This window comes from Lepisosteus oculatus, chromosome 6, assembly GCF_040954835.1.
Source record: "Lepisosteus oculatus isolate fLepOcu1 chromosome 6, fLepOcu1.hap2, whole genome shotgun sequence".
In the NCBI taxonomy this organism is placed as follows: Eukaryota; Metazoa; Chordata; class Actinopteri; order Semionotiformes; family Lepisosteidae; genus Lepisosteus; species Lepisosteus oculatus.
Genome location: NC_090701.1, coordinates 43,050,978 through 43,066,199, shown reverse-complemented (window position 1 = coordinate 43,066,199; position 15,222 = coordinate 43,050,978).

The following is a 15,222-nucleotide window of genomic DNA, read 5'->3' as shown; positions in this document are numbered from 1 at the left end:
TTGCTGTTTCCTGGAAAAACAAATTTGACCCAATTTTGCCGTTTTTGCTAAGCCGCGCGCCTGTCAAAAATGGTCGAAAATCAAAATTCTCAATCCACACTTTGTACATGCTAAACTTTCTTCTTTTCTGTTTTGAAAACTAGAGGAAAGAACAATTTTGGCCCAACCTTTCTGGTAACCCAATTTTGCCGTTTTTGCTAAGCCGCGCGCCTGTCAAAAATGGTCGAAAATCAAAATTCTCAATCCACACTTTGTACATGCTAAACTTTCTTCTTTTCTGTTTTGAAAACTAGAGGAAAGAACAATTTTGGCCCAACCTTTCTGGTAATTGTAATGCTGACGTGAAAACCACTCGATAATGGCATGTTTGAAATGAATTTCCAGCAGCAGTTTTGTCAAAAAAGCAATGCCACAGAATTGAATCCCTTTCACTCTAGATGCATTAAACAATAACTGTGGACTGGTAATTGACATGATTCTGACTAATTGGGAGTCATTTGTGGACTTTTTTGAACACAGTTTTTAAAGCAGGGATTTGGAAGTCTGTTCCAAAAGTGTCCGAGCTAGGGTTAGGGTTAGTGTTGGAACAACACCTACACATTTTCTAATGCCTTTGCTGTGCTTTAGGATGTACCTGCAGTGCAGGAAAGGTGTTGTTTTGCTGTTTCCTGGAAAAACAAATTTGACCCAATTTTGCCGTTTTTGCTAAGCCGCGCGCCTGTCAAAAATGGTCGAAAATCAAAATTCTCAATCCACACTTTGTACATGCTAAACTTTCTTCTTTTCTGTTTTGAAAACTAGAGGAAAGAACAATTTTGCCCCAACCTTTGTGGTAACCCAATTTTGCCGTTTTTGCTAAGCCGCGCGCCTGTCAAAAATGGTCGAAAATCAAAATTCTCAATCCACACTTTGTACATGCTAAACTTTCTTCTTTTCTGTTTTGAAAGCTAGAGGAAAGAACAATTTTGGCCCAACCTTTCTGGTAATTGTAATGCTGACGTGAAAACCACTCGATAATGGCATGTTTGAAATGCCTTTCCAGCAGCAGTTTTGTCAAAAAAGCAATGCCACAGAATTGAATCCCTTTCACTCTAGATGCATTAAACAATAACTGTGGACTGGTAATTGACATGATTCTGACTAATTGGGAGTCATTTGTGGACTTTTTTGAACACAGTTTTTAAAGCAGGGATTTGGAAGTCTGTTCCAAAAGTGTCCGAGCTAGGGTTAGGGTTAGTGTTGGAACAACACCTACACATTTTCTAATGCCTTTGCTGTGCTTTAGGATGTACCTGCAGTGCAGGAAAGGTGTTGTTTTGCTGTTTCCTGGAAAAACAAATTTGACCCAATTTTGCCGTTTTTGCTAAGCCGCGCGCCTGTCAAAAATGGTCGAAAATCAAAATTCTCAATCCACACTTTGTACATGCTAAACTTTCTTCTTTTCTGTTTTGAAAACTAGAGGAAAGAACAATTTTGGCCCAATCTTTCTGGTAACCCAATTTTGCCGTTTTTGCTAAGCCGCGCGCCTGTCAAAAATGGTCGAAAATCAAAATTCTCAATCCACACTTTGTACATGCTAAACTTTCTTCTTTTCTGTTTTGAAAACTAGAGGAAAGAACAATTTTGGCCCAATCTTTCTGGTAACCCAATTTTGCCGTTTTTGCTAAGCCGCGCGCCTGTCAAAAATGGTCGAAAATCAAAATTCTCAATCCACACTTTGTACATGCTAAACTTTCTTCTTTTCTGTTTTGAAAGCTAGAGGAAAGAACAATTTTGGCCCAACCTTTCTGGTAATTGTAATGCTGACGTGAAAACCACTCGATAATGGCTTGTTTGAAATGTCTTTCCAGCAGCAGTTTTGTCAAAAAAGCAATGCCACAGAATTGAATCCCTTTCACTCTAGATGCATTAAACAATAACTGTGGACTGGTAATTGACATGATTCTGACTAATTGGGAGTCATTTGTGGACTTTTTTGAACACAGTTTTTAAAGCAGGGATTTGGAAGTCTGTTCCAAAAGTGTCCGAGCTAGGGTTAGGGTTAGTGTTGGAACAACACCTACACATTTTCTAATGCCTTTGCTGTGCTTTAGGATGTACCTGCAGTGCAGGAAAGGTGTTGTTTTGCTGTTTCCTGGAAAAACAAATTTGACCCAATTTTGCCGTTTTTGCTAAGCCGCGCGCCTGTCAAAAATGGTCGAAAATCAAAATTCTCAATCCACACTTTGTACATGCTAAACTTTCTTCTTTTCTGTTTTGAAAACTAGAGGAAAGAACAATTTTGCCCCAACCTTTGTGGTAACCCAATTTTGCCGTTTTTGCTAAGCCGCGCGCCTGTCAAAAATGGTCGAAAATCAAAATTCTCAATCCACACTTTGTACATGCTAAACTTTCTTCTTTTCTGTTTTGAAAGCTAGAGGAAAGAACAATTTTGGCCCAACCTTTCTGGTAATTGTAATGCTGACGTGAAAACCACTCGATAATGGCATGTTTGAAATGTCTTTCCAGCAGCAGTTTTGTCAAAAAAGCAATGCCACAGAATTGAATCCCTTTCACTCTAGATGCATTAAACAATAACTGTGGACTGGTAATTGACATGATTCTGACTAATTGGGAGTCATTTGTGGACTTTTTTAAACACAGTTTTTAAAGCAGGGATTTGGAAGTCTGTTCCAAAAGTGTCCGAGCTAGGGTTAGGGTTAGTGTTGGAACAACACCTACACATTTTCTAATGCCTTTGCTGTGCTTTAGGATGTATCTGCAGTGCAGGAAAGGTGTTGTTTTGCTGTTTCCTGGAAAAACAAATTTGACCCAATTTTGCCGTTTTTGCTAAGCCGCGCGCCTGTCAAAAATGGTCGAAAATCAAAATTCTCAATCCACACTTTGTACATGCTAAACTTTCTTCTTTTCTGTTTTGAAAACTAGAGGAAAGAACAATTTTGGCCCAACCTTTCTGGTAACCCAATTTTGCCGTTTTTGCTAAGCCGCGCGCCTGTCAAAAATGGTCGAAAATCAAAATTCTCAATCCACACTTTGTACATGCTAAACTTTCTTCTTTTCTGTTTTGAAAGCTAGAGGAAAGAACAATTTTGGCCCAACCTTTCTGGTAATTGTAATGCTGACGTGAAAACCACTCGATAATGGCATGTTTGAAATGCCTTTCCAGCAGCAGTTTTGTCAAAAAAGCAATGCCACAGAATTGAATCCCTTTCACTCTAGATGCATTAAACAATAACTGTGGACTGGTAATTGACATGATTCTGACTAATTGGGAGTCATTTGTGGACTTTTTTGAACACAGTTTTTAAAGCAGGGATTTGGAAGTCTGTTCCAAAAGTGTCCGAGCTAGGGTTAGGGTTAGTGTTGGAACAACACCTACACATTTTCTAATGCCTTTGCTGTGCTTTAGGATGTACCTGCAGTGCAGGAAAGGTGTTGTTTTGCTGTTTCCTGGAAAAACAAATTTGACCCAATTTTGCCGTTTTTGCTAAGCCGCGCGCCTGTCAAAAATGGTCGAAAATCAAAATTCTCAATCCACACTTTGTACATGCTAAACTTTCTTCTTTTCTGTTTTGAAAACTAGAGGAAAGAACAATTTTGGCCCAACCTTTCTGGTAACCCAATTTTGCCGTTTTTGCTAAGCCGCGCGCCTGTCAAAAATGGTCGAAAATCAAAATTCTCAATCCACACTTTGTACATGCTAAACTTTCTTCTTTTCTGTTTTGAAAACTAGAGGAAAGAACAATTTTGGCCCAACCTTTCTTGTAATTGTAATGCTGACGTGAAAACCACTCGATAATGGCATGTTTGAAATGTCTTTCCAGCAGCAGTTTTGTCAAAAAAGCAATGCCACAGAATTGAATCCCTTTCACTCTAGATGCATTAAACAATAACTGTGGACTGGTAATTGACATGATTCTGACTAATTGGGAGTCATTTGTGGACTTTTTTAAACACAGTTTTTAAAGCAGGGATTTGGAAGTCTGTTCCAAAAGTGTCCGAGCTAGGGTTAGGGTTAGTGTTGGAACAACACCTACACATTTTCTAATGCCTTTGCTGTGCTTTAGGATGTATCTGCAGTGCAGGAAAGGTGTTGTTTTGCTGTTTCCTGGAAAAACAAATTTGACCCAATTTTGCCGTTTTTGCTAAGCCGCGCGCCTGTCAAAAATGGTCGAAAATCAAAATTCTCAATCCACACTTTGTACATGCTAAACTTTCTTCTTTTCTGTTTTGAAAACTAGAGGAAAGAACAATTTTGGCCCAACCTTTCTGGTAACCCAATTTTGCCGTTTTTGCTAAGCCGCGCGCCTGTCAAAAATGGTCGAAAATCAAAATTCTCAATCCACACTTTGTACATGCTAAACTTTCATCTTTTCTGTTTTGAAAATTAGAGGAAAGAACAATTTTGGCCCAACCTTTCTGGTAATTGTAATGCTGACGTGAAAACCACTCGATAATGGCATGTTTGAAAGGTCTTTCCAGCAGCAGTTTTGTCAAAAAAGCAATGCCACAGAATTGAATCCCTTTCACTCTAGATGCATTAAACAATAACTGTGGAGTGGTAATTGACATGATTCTGACTAATTGGGAGTCATTTGTGGACTTTTTTGAACACAGTTTTTAAAGCAGGGATTTGGAAGTCTGTTCCAAAAGTGTCCGAGCTAGGGTTAGGGTTAGTGTTGGAACAACACCTACACATTTTCTAATGCCTTTTCTGTGCTTTAGGATGTATCTGCAGTGCAGGAAAGGTATTGTTTTGCTGTTTCCTGGAAAAACAAATTTGACCCAATTTTGCCGTTTTTGCTAAGCCGCGCGCCTGTCAAAAATGGTCGAAAATCAAAATTCTCAATCCACACTTTGTACATGCTAAACTTTCTTCTTTTCTGTTTTGAAAACTAGAGGAAAGAACAATTTTGGCCCAACCTTTCTGGTAATTGTAATGCTCACGTGAAAACCACTCGATAATGGCATGTTTGAAATGTCTTTCCAGCAGCAGTTTTGTCAAAAAAGCAATGCCACAGAATTGAATCCCTTTCACTCTAGATGCATTAAACAATAACTGTGGACTGGTCATTGACATGATTCTGACTAATTGGGAGTCATATGTGGACTTTTTTGAACACAGTTTTTAAAGCAGGGATTTGGAAGTCTGTTCCAAAAGTGTCCGAGCTAGGGTTAGGGTTAGTGTTGGAACAACACCTACACATTTTCTAATGCCTTTGCTGTGCTTTAGGATGTATCTGCAGTGCAGGAAAGGTGTTGTTTTGCTGTTTCCTGGAAAAACAAATTTGACCCAATTTTGCCGTTTTTGCTAAGCGCCTGTCAAAAATGGTCGAAAATCAAAATTCTCAATCCACACTTTGTACATGCTAAACTTTCTTCTTTTCTGTTTTGAAAACTAGAGGAAAGAACAATTTTGGCCCAATCTTTCTGGTAACCCAATTTTGCCGTTTTTGCTAAGCCGCGCGCCTGTCAAAAATGGTCGAAAATCAAAATTCTCAATCCACACTTTGTACATGCTAAACTTTCTTCTTTTCTGTTTTGAAAACTAGAGGAAAGAACAATTTTGGCCCAATCTTTCTGGTAACCCAATTTTGCCATTTTGCTAAGCCGCGCGCCTGTCAAAAATGGTCGAAAATCAAAATTCTCAATCCACACTTTGTACATGCTAAACTTTCTTCTTTTCTGTTTTGAAAGCTAGAGGAAAGAACAATTTTGGCCCAACCTTTCTGGTAATTGTAATGCTGACGTGAAAACCACTCGATAATGGCATGTTTGAAATGTCTTTCCAGCAGCAGTTTTGTCAAAAAAGCAATGCCACAGAATTGAATCCCTTTCACTCTAGATGCATTAAACAATAACTGTGGACTGGTGATTGACATGATTCTGACTAATTGGGAGTCATTTGTGGACTTTTTTGAACACAGTTTTTAAAGCAGGGATTTGGAAGTCTGTTCCAAAAGTGTCCGAGCTAGGGTTAAGGTTAGTGTTGGAACAACACCTACACATTTTCTAATGCCTTTGCTGTGCTTTAAGATGTACCTGCAGTGCAGGAAAGGTGTTGTTTTGCTGTTTCCTGGAAAAACAAATTTGACCCAATTTTGCCGTTTTTGCTAAGCCGCGCGCCTGTCAAAAATGGTCGAAAATCAAAATTCTCAATCCACACTTTGTACATGCTAAACTTTCTTCTTTTCTGTTTTGAAAACTAGAGGAAAGAACAATTTTGGCCCAACCTTTCTGGTAACCCAATTTTGCCGTTTTTGCTAAGCCGCGCGCCTGTCAAAAATGGTCGAAAATCAATATTCTCAATCCACACTTTGTACATGCTAAACTTTCTTCTTTTCTTTTTTGAAAGCTAGAGGATAGAACAATTTTGGCCCAACATTTCTGGTAATTGTAATGCTGACGTGAAAACCACTCGATAATGGCATGTTTGAAATGTCTTTCCAGCAGCAGTTTTGTCAAAAAAGCAATGCCACAGAATTGAATCCCTTTCACTCTAGATGCATTAAACAATAACTGTGGACTGGTAATTGACATGATTCTGACTAATTGGGAGTCATTTGTGGACTTTTTTGAACACAGTTTTTAAAGCAGGGATTTGGAAGTCTGTTCCAAAAGTGTCCGAGCTAGGGTTAGGGTTAGTGTTGGAACAACACCTACACATTTTCTAATGCCTTTGCTGTGCTTTAGGATGTATCTGCAGTGCAGGAAAGGTGTTGTTTTGCTGTTTCCTGGAAAAACAAATTTGACCCAATTTTGCCGTTTTTGCTAAGCCGCGCGCCTGTCAAAAATGGTCGAAAATCAAAATTCTCAATCCACACTTTGTACATGCTAAACTTTCTTCTTTTCTGTTTTGAAAACTAGAGGAAAGAACAATTTTGGCCCAATCTTTCTGGTAACCCAATTTTGCCGTTTTTGCTAAGCCGCGCGCCTGTCAAAAATGGTCGAAAATCAAAATTCTCAATCCACACTTTGTACATGCTAAACTTTCTTCTTTTCTGTTTTGAAAGCTAGAGGAAAGAACAATTTTGGCCCAACCTTTCTGGTAATTGTAATGCTCACGTGAAAACCACTCGATAATGGCATGTTTGAAATGTCTTTCCAGCAGCAGTTTTGTCAAAAAAGCAATGCCACAGAATTGAATCCCTTTCACTCTAGATGCATTAAACAATAACTGTGGACTGGTAATTGACATGATTCTGACTAATTGGGAGTCATTTGTGGACTTTTTTGAACACAGTTTTTAAAGCAGGGATTTGGAAGTCTGTTCCAAAAGTGTCCGAGCTAGGGTTAGGGTTAGTGTTGGAACAACACCTACACATTTTCTAATGCCTTTGCTGTGCTTTAGGATGTATCTGCAGTGCAGGAAAGGTGTTGTTTTGCTGTTTCCTGGAAAAACAAATTTGACCCAATTTTGCGGTTTTTGCTAAGCCGCGCGCCTGTCAAAAATGGTCGAAAATCAAAATTCTCAATCCACACTTTGTACATGCTAAACTTTCTTCTTTTCTGTTTTGAAAACTAGAGGAAAGAACAATTTTGGCCCAACCTTTCTGGTAATTGTAATGCTGACGTGAAAACCACTCGATAATGGCATGTTTGAAATGTCTTTCCAGCAGCAGTTTTGTCAAAAAAGCAATGCCACAGAATTGAATCCCTTTCACTCTAGATGCATTAAACAATAACTGTGGACTGGTGATTGACATGATTCTGACTAATTGGGAGTCATTTGTGAACTTTTTTGAACACAGTTTTTAAAGCAGGGATTTGGAAGTCTGTTCCAAAAGTGTCCGAGCTAGGGTTAAGGTTAGTGTTGGAACAACACCTACACATTTTCTAATGCCTTTGCTGTGCTTTAGGATGTACCTGCAGTGCAGGAAAGGTGTTGTTTTGCTGTTTCCTGGAAAAACAAATTTGACCCAATTTTGCCGTTTTTGCTAAGCCGCGCGCCTGTCAAAAATGGTCGAAAATCAAAATTCTCAATCCACACTTTGTACATGCTAAACTTTCTTCTTTTCTGTTTTGAAAACTAGAGGAAAGAACAATTTTGGCCCAATCTTTCTGGTAACCCAATTTTGCCGTTTTTGCTAAGCCGCGCGCCTGTCAAAAATGGTCGAAAATCAAAATTCTCAATCCACACTTTGTACATGCTAAACTTTCTTCTTTTCTGTTTTGAAAGCTAGAGGAAAGAACAATTTTGGCCCAACCTTTCTGGTAATTGTAATGCTCACGTGAAAACCACTCGATAATGGCATGTTTGAAATGTCTTTCCAGCAGCAGTTTTGTCAAAAAAGCAATGCCACAGAATTGAATCCCTTTCACTCTAGATGCATTAAACAATAACTGTGGACTGGTAATTGACATGATTCTGACTAATTGGGAGTCATTTGTGGACTTTTTTGAACACAGTTTTTAAAGCAGGGATTTGGAAGTCTGTTCCAAAAGTGTCCGAGCTAGGGTTAGGGTTAGTGTTGGAACAACACCTACACATTTTCTAATGCCTTTGCTGTGCTTTAGGATGTATCTGCAGTGCAGGAAAGGTGTTGTTTTGCTGTTTCCTGGAAAAACAAATTTGACCCAATTTTGCGGTTTTTGCTAAGCCGCGCGCCTGTCAAAAATGGTCGAAAATCAAAATTCTCAATCCACACTTTGTACATGCTAAACTTTCTTCTTTTCTGTTTTGAAAACTAGAGGAAAGAACAATTTTGGCCCAACCTTTCTGGTAATTGTAATGCTGACGTGAAAACCACTCGATAATGGCATGTTTGAAATGTCTTTCCAGCAGCAGTTTTGTCAAAAAAGCAATGCCACAGAATTGAATCCCTTTCACTCTAGATGCATTAAACAATAACTGTGGACTGGTGATTGACATGATTCTGACTAATTGGGAGTCATTTGTGGACTTTTTTGAACACAGTTTTTAAAGCAGGGATTTGGAAGTCTGTTCCAAAAGTGTCCGAGCTAGGGTTAAGGTTAGTGTTGGAACAACACCTACACATTTTCTAATGCCTTTGCTGTGCTTTAGGATGTACCTGCAGTGCAGGAAAGGTGTTGTTTTGCTGTTTCCTGGAAAAACAAATTTGACCCAATTTTGCCGTTTTTGCTAAGCCGCGCGCCTGTCAAAAATGGTCGAAAATCAAAATTCTCAATCCACACTTTGTACATGCTAAACTTTCTTCTTTTCTGTTTTGAAAACTAGAGGAAAGAACAATTTTGGCCCAACCTTTCTGGTAACCCAATTTTGCCGTTTTTGCTAAGCCGCGCGCCTGTCAAAAATGGTCGAAAATCAATATTCTCAATCCACACTTTGTACATGCTAAACTTTCTTCTTTTCTTTTTTGAAAGCTAGAGGAAAGAACAATTTTGGCCCAACATTTCTGGTAATTGTAATGCTGACGTGAAAACCACTCGATAATGGCATGTTTGAAATGTCTTTCCAGCAGCAGTTTTGTCAAAAAAGCAATGCCACAGAATTGAATCCCTTTCACTCTAGATGCATTAAACAATAACTGTGGACTGGTAATTGACATGATTCTGACTAATTGGGAGTCATTTGTGGACTTTTTTGAACACAGTTTTTAAAGCAGGGATTTGGAAGTCTGTTCCAAAAGTGTCCGAGCTAGGGTTAGGGTTAGTGTTGGAACAACACCTACACATTTTCTAATGCCTTTGCTGTGCTTTAGGATGTATCTGCAGTGCAGGAAAGGTGTTGTTTTGCTGTTTCCTGGAAAAACAAATTTGACCCAATTTTGCCGTTTTTGCTAAGCCGCGCGCCTGTCAAAAATGGTCGAAAATCAAAATTCTCAATCCACACTTTGTACATGCTAAACTTTCTTCTTTTCTGTTTTGAAAACTAGAGGAAAGAACAATTTTGGCCCAATCTTTCTGGTAACCCAATTTTGCCGTTTTTGCTAAGCCGCGCGCCTGTCAAAAATGGTCGAAAATCAAAATTCTCAATCCACACTTTGTACATGCTAAACTTTCTTCTTTTCTGTTTTGAAAGCTAGAGGAAAGAACAATTTTGGCCCAACCTTTCTGGTAATTGTAATGCTCACGTGAAAACCACTCGATAATGGCATGTTTGAAATGTCTTTCCAGCAGCAGTTTTGTCAAAAAAGCAATGCCACAGAATTGAATCCCTTTCACTCTAGATGCATTAAACAATAACTGTGGACTGGTAATTGACATGATTCTGACTAATTGGGAGTCATTTGTGGACTTTTTTGAACACAGTTTTTAAAGCAGGGATTTGGAAGTCTGTTCCAAAAGTGTCCGAGCTAGGGTTAGGGTTAGTGTTGGAACAACACCTACACATTTTCTAATGCCTTTGCTGTGCTTTAGGATGTATCTGCAGTGCAGGAAAGGTGTTGTTTTGCTGTTTCCTGGAAAAACAAATTTGACCCAATTTTGCGGTTTTTGCTAAGCCGCGCGCCTGTCAAAAATGGTCGAAAATCAAAATTCTCAATCCACACTTTGTACATGCTAAACTTTCTTCTTTTCTGTTTTGAAAACTAGAGGAAAGAACAATTTTGGCCCAACCTTTCTGGTAATTGTAATGCTGACGTGAAAACCACTCGATAATGGCATGTTTGAAATGTCTTTCCAGCAGCAGTTTTGTCAAAAAAGCAATGCCACAGAATTGAATCCCTTTCACTCTAGATGCATTAAACAATAACTGTGGACTGGTAATTGACATGATTCTGACTAATTGGGAGTCATTTGTGGACTTTTTTGAACACAGTTTTTAAAGCAGGGATTTGGAAGTCTGTTCCAAAAGTGTCCGAGCTAGGGTTAGGGTTAGTGTTGGAACAACACCTACACATTTTCTAATGCCTCTGCTGTGCTTTAGGATGTACCTGCAGTGCAGGAAAGGTGTTGTTTTGCTGTTTCCTGGAAAAACAAATCTGACCCAATTTTGCCATTTTTGCTAAGCCGCGCGCCTGTCAAAAATGGTCGCAAATCAAAATTCTCAATCCACACTTTGTACATGCTAAACTTTCATCTTTTCTGTTTTGAAAGCTAGAGGAAAGAACAATTTTGGCCCAACCTTTCTGGTAATTGTAATGCTGACGTGAAAACCACTCGATAATGGCATGTTTGAAATGCCTTTCCAGCAGCAGTTTTGTCAAAAAAGCAATGCCACAGAATTGAATCCCTTTCACTCTAGATGCATTAAACAATAACTGTGGACTGGTAATTGACATGATTCTGACTAATTGGGAGTCATTTGTGGACTTTTTTGAACACAGTTTTTAAAGCAGGGATTTGGAAGTCTGTTCCAAAAGTGTCCGAGCTAGGGTTAGGGTTAGTGTTGGAACAACACCTACACATTTTCTAATGCCTTTGCTGTGCTTTAGGATGTATCTGCAGTGCAGGAAAGGTGTTGTTTTGCTGTTTCCTGGAAAAACAAATTTGACCCAATTTTGCCGTTTTTGCTAACCCGCGCGCCTGTCAAAAAGGTCGAAAATCAAAATTCTCAATCCACACTTTGTACATGCTAAACTTTCTTCTTTTCTGTTTTGAAAACTAGAGGAAAGAACAATTTTGGCCCAACCTTTCTGGTAACCCAATTTTGCCGTTTTTGCTAAGCCGCGCGCCTGTCAAAAAAGGTCGAAAATCAAAATTCTCAATCCACACTTTGTACATGCTAAACTTTCTTCTTTTCTGTTTTGAAAACTAGAGGAAAGAACAATTTTGGCCCAACCTTTCTGGTAACCCAATTTTGCCGTTTTTGCTAAGCCGCGCGCCTGTCAAAAATGGTCGAAAATCAAAATTCTCAATCCACACTTTGTACATGCTAAACTTTCTTCTTTTCTGTTTTGAAAACTAGAGGAAAGAACAATTTTGGCCCAACCTTTCTGGTAATTGTAATGCTGACGTGAAAACCACTCGATAATGGCATGTTTGAAAGGTCTTTCCAGCAGCAGTTTTGTCAAAAAAGCAATGCCACAGAATTGAATCCCTTTCACTCTAGATGCATTAAACAATAACTGTGGAGTGGTAATTGACATGATTCTGACTAATTGGGAGTCATTTGTGGACTTTTTTAAACACAGTTTTTAAAGCAGGGATTTGGAAGTCTGTTCCAAAAGTGTCCGAGCTAGGGTTAGGGTTAGTGTTGGAACAACACCTACACATTTTCTAATGCCTTTGCTGTGCTTTAGGATGTATCTGCAGTGCAGGAAAGGTGTTGTTTTGCTGTTTCCTGGAAAAACAAATTTGACCCAATTTGCCGTTTTTGCGCGCGCCTGTCAAAAATGGTCGAAAATCAAAATTCTCAATCCACACTTTGTACATCCTAAACTTTCTTCTTTTCTGTTTTGAAAACTAGAGGAAAGAACAATTTTGGCCCAACCTTTCTGGTAATTGTAATGCTCACGTGAAAACCACTCGATAATGGCATGTTTGAAATGTCTTTCCAGCAGCAGTTTTGTCAAAAGAGCAATGCCACAGAATTGAATCCCTTTCACTCTAGATGCATTAAACAATAACTGTGGACTGGTAATTGACATGATTCTGACTAATTGGGAGTCATTTGTGGACTTTTTTGAACACAGTTTTTAAAGCAGGGATTTGGAAGTCTGTTCCAAAAGTGTCCGAGCTAGGGTTAGGGTTAGTGTTGGAACAACACCTACACATTTTCTAATGCCTTTGCTGTGCTTTAGGATGTATCTGCAGTGCAGGAAAGGTGTTGTTTTGCTGTTTCCTGGAAAAACAAATTTGACCCAATTTTGCCGTTTTTGCTAAGCGCCTGTCAAAAATGGTCGAAAATCAAAATTCTCAATCCACACTTTGTACATGCTAAACTTTCTTCTTTTCTGTTTTGAAAGCTAGAGGAAAGAACAATTTTGGCCCAACCTTTCTGGTAATTGTAATGCTCACGTGAAAACCACTCCATAATGGCATGTTTAAAATTTCTTTCCAGCAGCAGTTTTGTCAAGAAAGCAATGCCACAGAATTGAATCCCTTTCACTCTAGATGCGTTAAACAATAACTGTGGACTGCTAATTGACATGATTCTGACTAATTGGGAGTCATTTGTGGACTTTTTTTAACACAATTTTAAAGCAGGGATTTGGAAGTCTGTTCCAAAAGTGTCCGAGCTAGGGTTAGGGTTAGTGTTGGAACAACACCTACACATTTTCTAATGCCTTTGCTGTGCTTTAGGATGTATCTGCAGTGCAGGAAAGGTGTTGTTTTGCTGTTTCCTGGAAAAACAAATTTGACCCAATTTTGCCGTTTTTGCTAAGCGCCTGTCAAAATTGGTCGAAAATCAAAATTCTCAATCCACACTTTGTACATGCTAAACTTTCTTCATTTCTGTTTTGAAAACTAGAGGAAAGAACAATTTTGGCCCAACCTTTCTGGTAATTGTAATGCTCACATGAAAACCACTCGATAATGGCATGTTTGAAATGTCTTTCCAGCAGCAGTTTTGTCAAAAGAGCAATGCCACAGAATTGAATCCCTTTCACTCTAGATGCATTAAACAATAACTGTGGACTGCTAATTGACATGATTCTGACTAATTGGGAGTCATTTGTGGACTTTTTTGAACACAGTTTTTAAAGCAGGGATTTGGAAGTCTGTTCCAAAAGTGTCCGAGCTAGGGTTAGGGTTAGTGTTGGAACAACACCTACACATTTTCTAATGCCTTTGCTGTGCTTTAGGATGTACCTGCAGTGCAGGAAAGGTGTTGTTTTGCTGTTTCCTGGAAAAACAAATTTGACCCAATTTTGCCGTTTTTGCTAAGCCGCGCGCCTGTCAAAAATGGTCGAAAATCAAAAATCTCAATCCACACTTTGTACATGCTAAACTTTCTTCTTTTCTGTTTTGAAAACTAGAGGAAAGAACAATTTTGGCCCAACCTTTCTGGTAATTGTAATGCTCACGTGAAAACCACTCCATAATGGCATGTTTAAAATGTCTTTCCAGCAGCAGTTTTGTCAAGAAAGCAATGCCACAGAATTGAATCCCTTTCACTCTAGATGCGTTAAACAATAACTGTGGACTGGTAATTGACATGATTCTGACTAATTGGGAGTCATTTGTGGACTTTTTTGAACACAATTTTAAAGCAGGGATTTGGAAGTCTGTTCCAAAAGTGTCCGAGCTAGGGTTAGGGTTAGTTTTGGAACAACACCTACACATTTTCTAATGCCTTTGCTATGCTTTAGGATGTATCTGCAGTGCAGGAAAGGTGTTGTTCTGCTGTTTCCTTGAAAAACAAATTTGACCCAATTTTGCCGTTTTTGCTAAGCCGCGGCGCGCCTGTCAAAAATGGTCGAAAATCAAAATTCTCAATCCACACTTTGTACATGCTAAACTTTCTTCTTTTCTGTTTTGAAAACTAGAGGAAAGAACAATTTTGGCCCAACCTTTCTGGTAATTGTAATGCTGACGTGAAAACCACTCGATAATGGCATGTTTGAAATGTCTTTCCAGCAGCAGTTTTGTCAAGAAAGCAATGCCACAGAATTGAATCCCTTTCACTCTAGATGCATTAAACAATAACTGTGGACTGGTAATTGACATGATTCTGACTAATTGGGAGTCATTTGTGGACTTTTTTGAACACAGTTTTTAAAGCAGGGATTTGGAAGTCTGTTCCAAAAGTGTCCGAGCTAGGGTTAGGGTTAGTGTTGGAACAACACCTACACATTTTCTAATGCCTTTGCTGTGCTTTAGGATGTATCTGCAGTGCAGGAAAGGTGTTGTTTTGCTGTTTCCTGGAAAAACAAATTTGACCCAATTTTGCCATTTTTGCTAAGCCGCGCGCCTGTCAAAAATGGTCGAAAATCAAAATTCTCAATCCACACTTTGTACATGCTAAACTTTCTTCTTTTCTGTTTTGAAAACTAGAGGAAAGAACAATTTTGGCCCAACCTTTCTGGTAATTGTAATGCTGACGTGAAAACCACTCCATAATGGCATGTTTGAAATGTCTTTCCAGCAGCAGTTTTGTCAAGAAAGCAATGCCACAGAATTGAATCCCTTTCACTCTAGATGCATTAAGCAATAACTGTGGACTGCTAATTGACATGATTCTGACTAATTGGGAGTCATTTGTGGACTTTTTTGAACACAATTTTAAAGCAGGGATTTGGAAGTCTGTTCCAAAAGTGTCCGAGCTAGGGTTAGGGTTAGTGTTGGAACAACACCTACACATTTTCGAGTGCCTTTGCTGTGCTTTAGGATGTATCTGCAGTGCAGGAAAGGTGT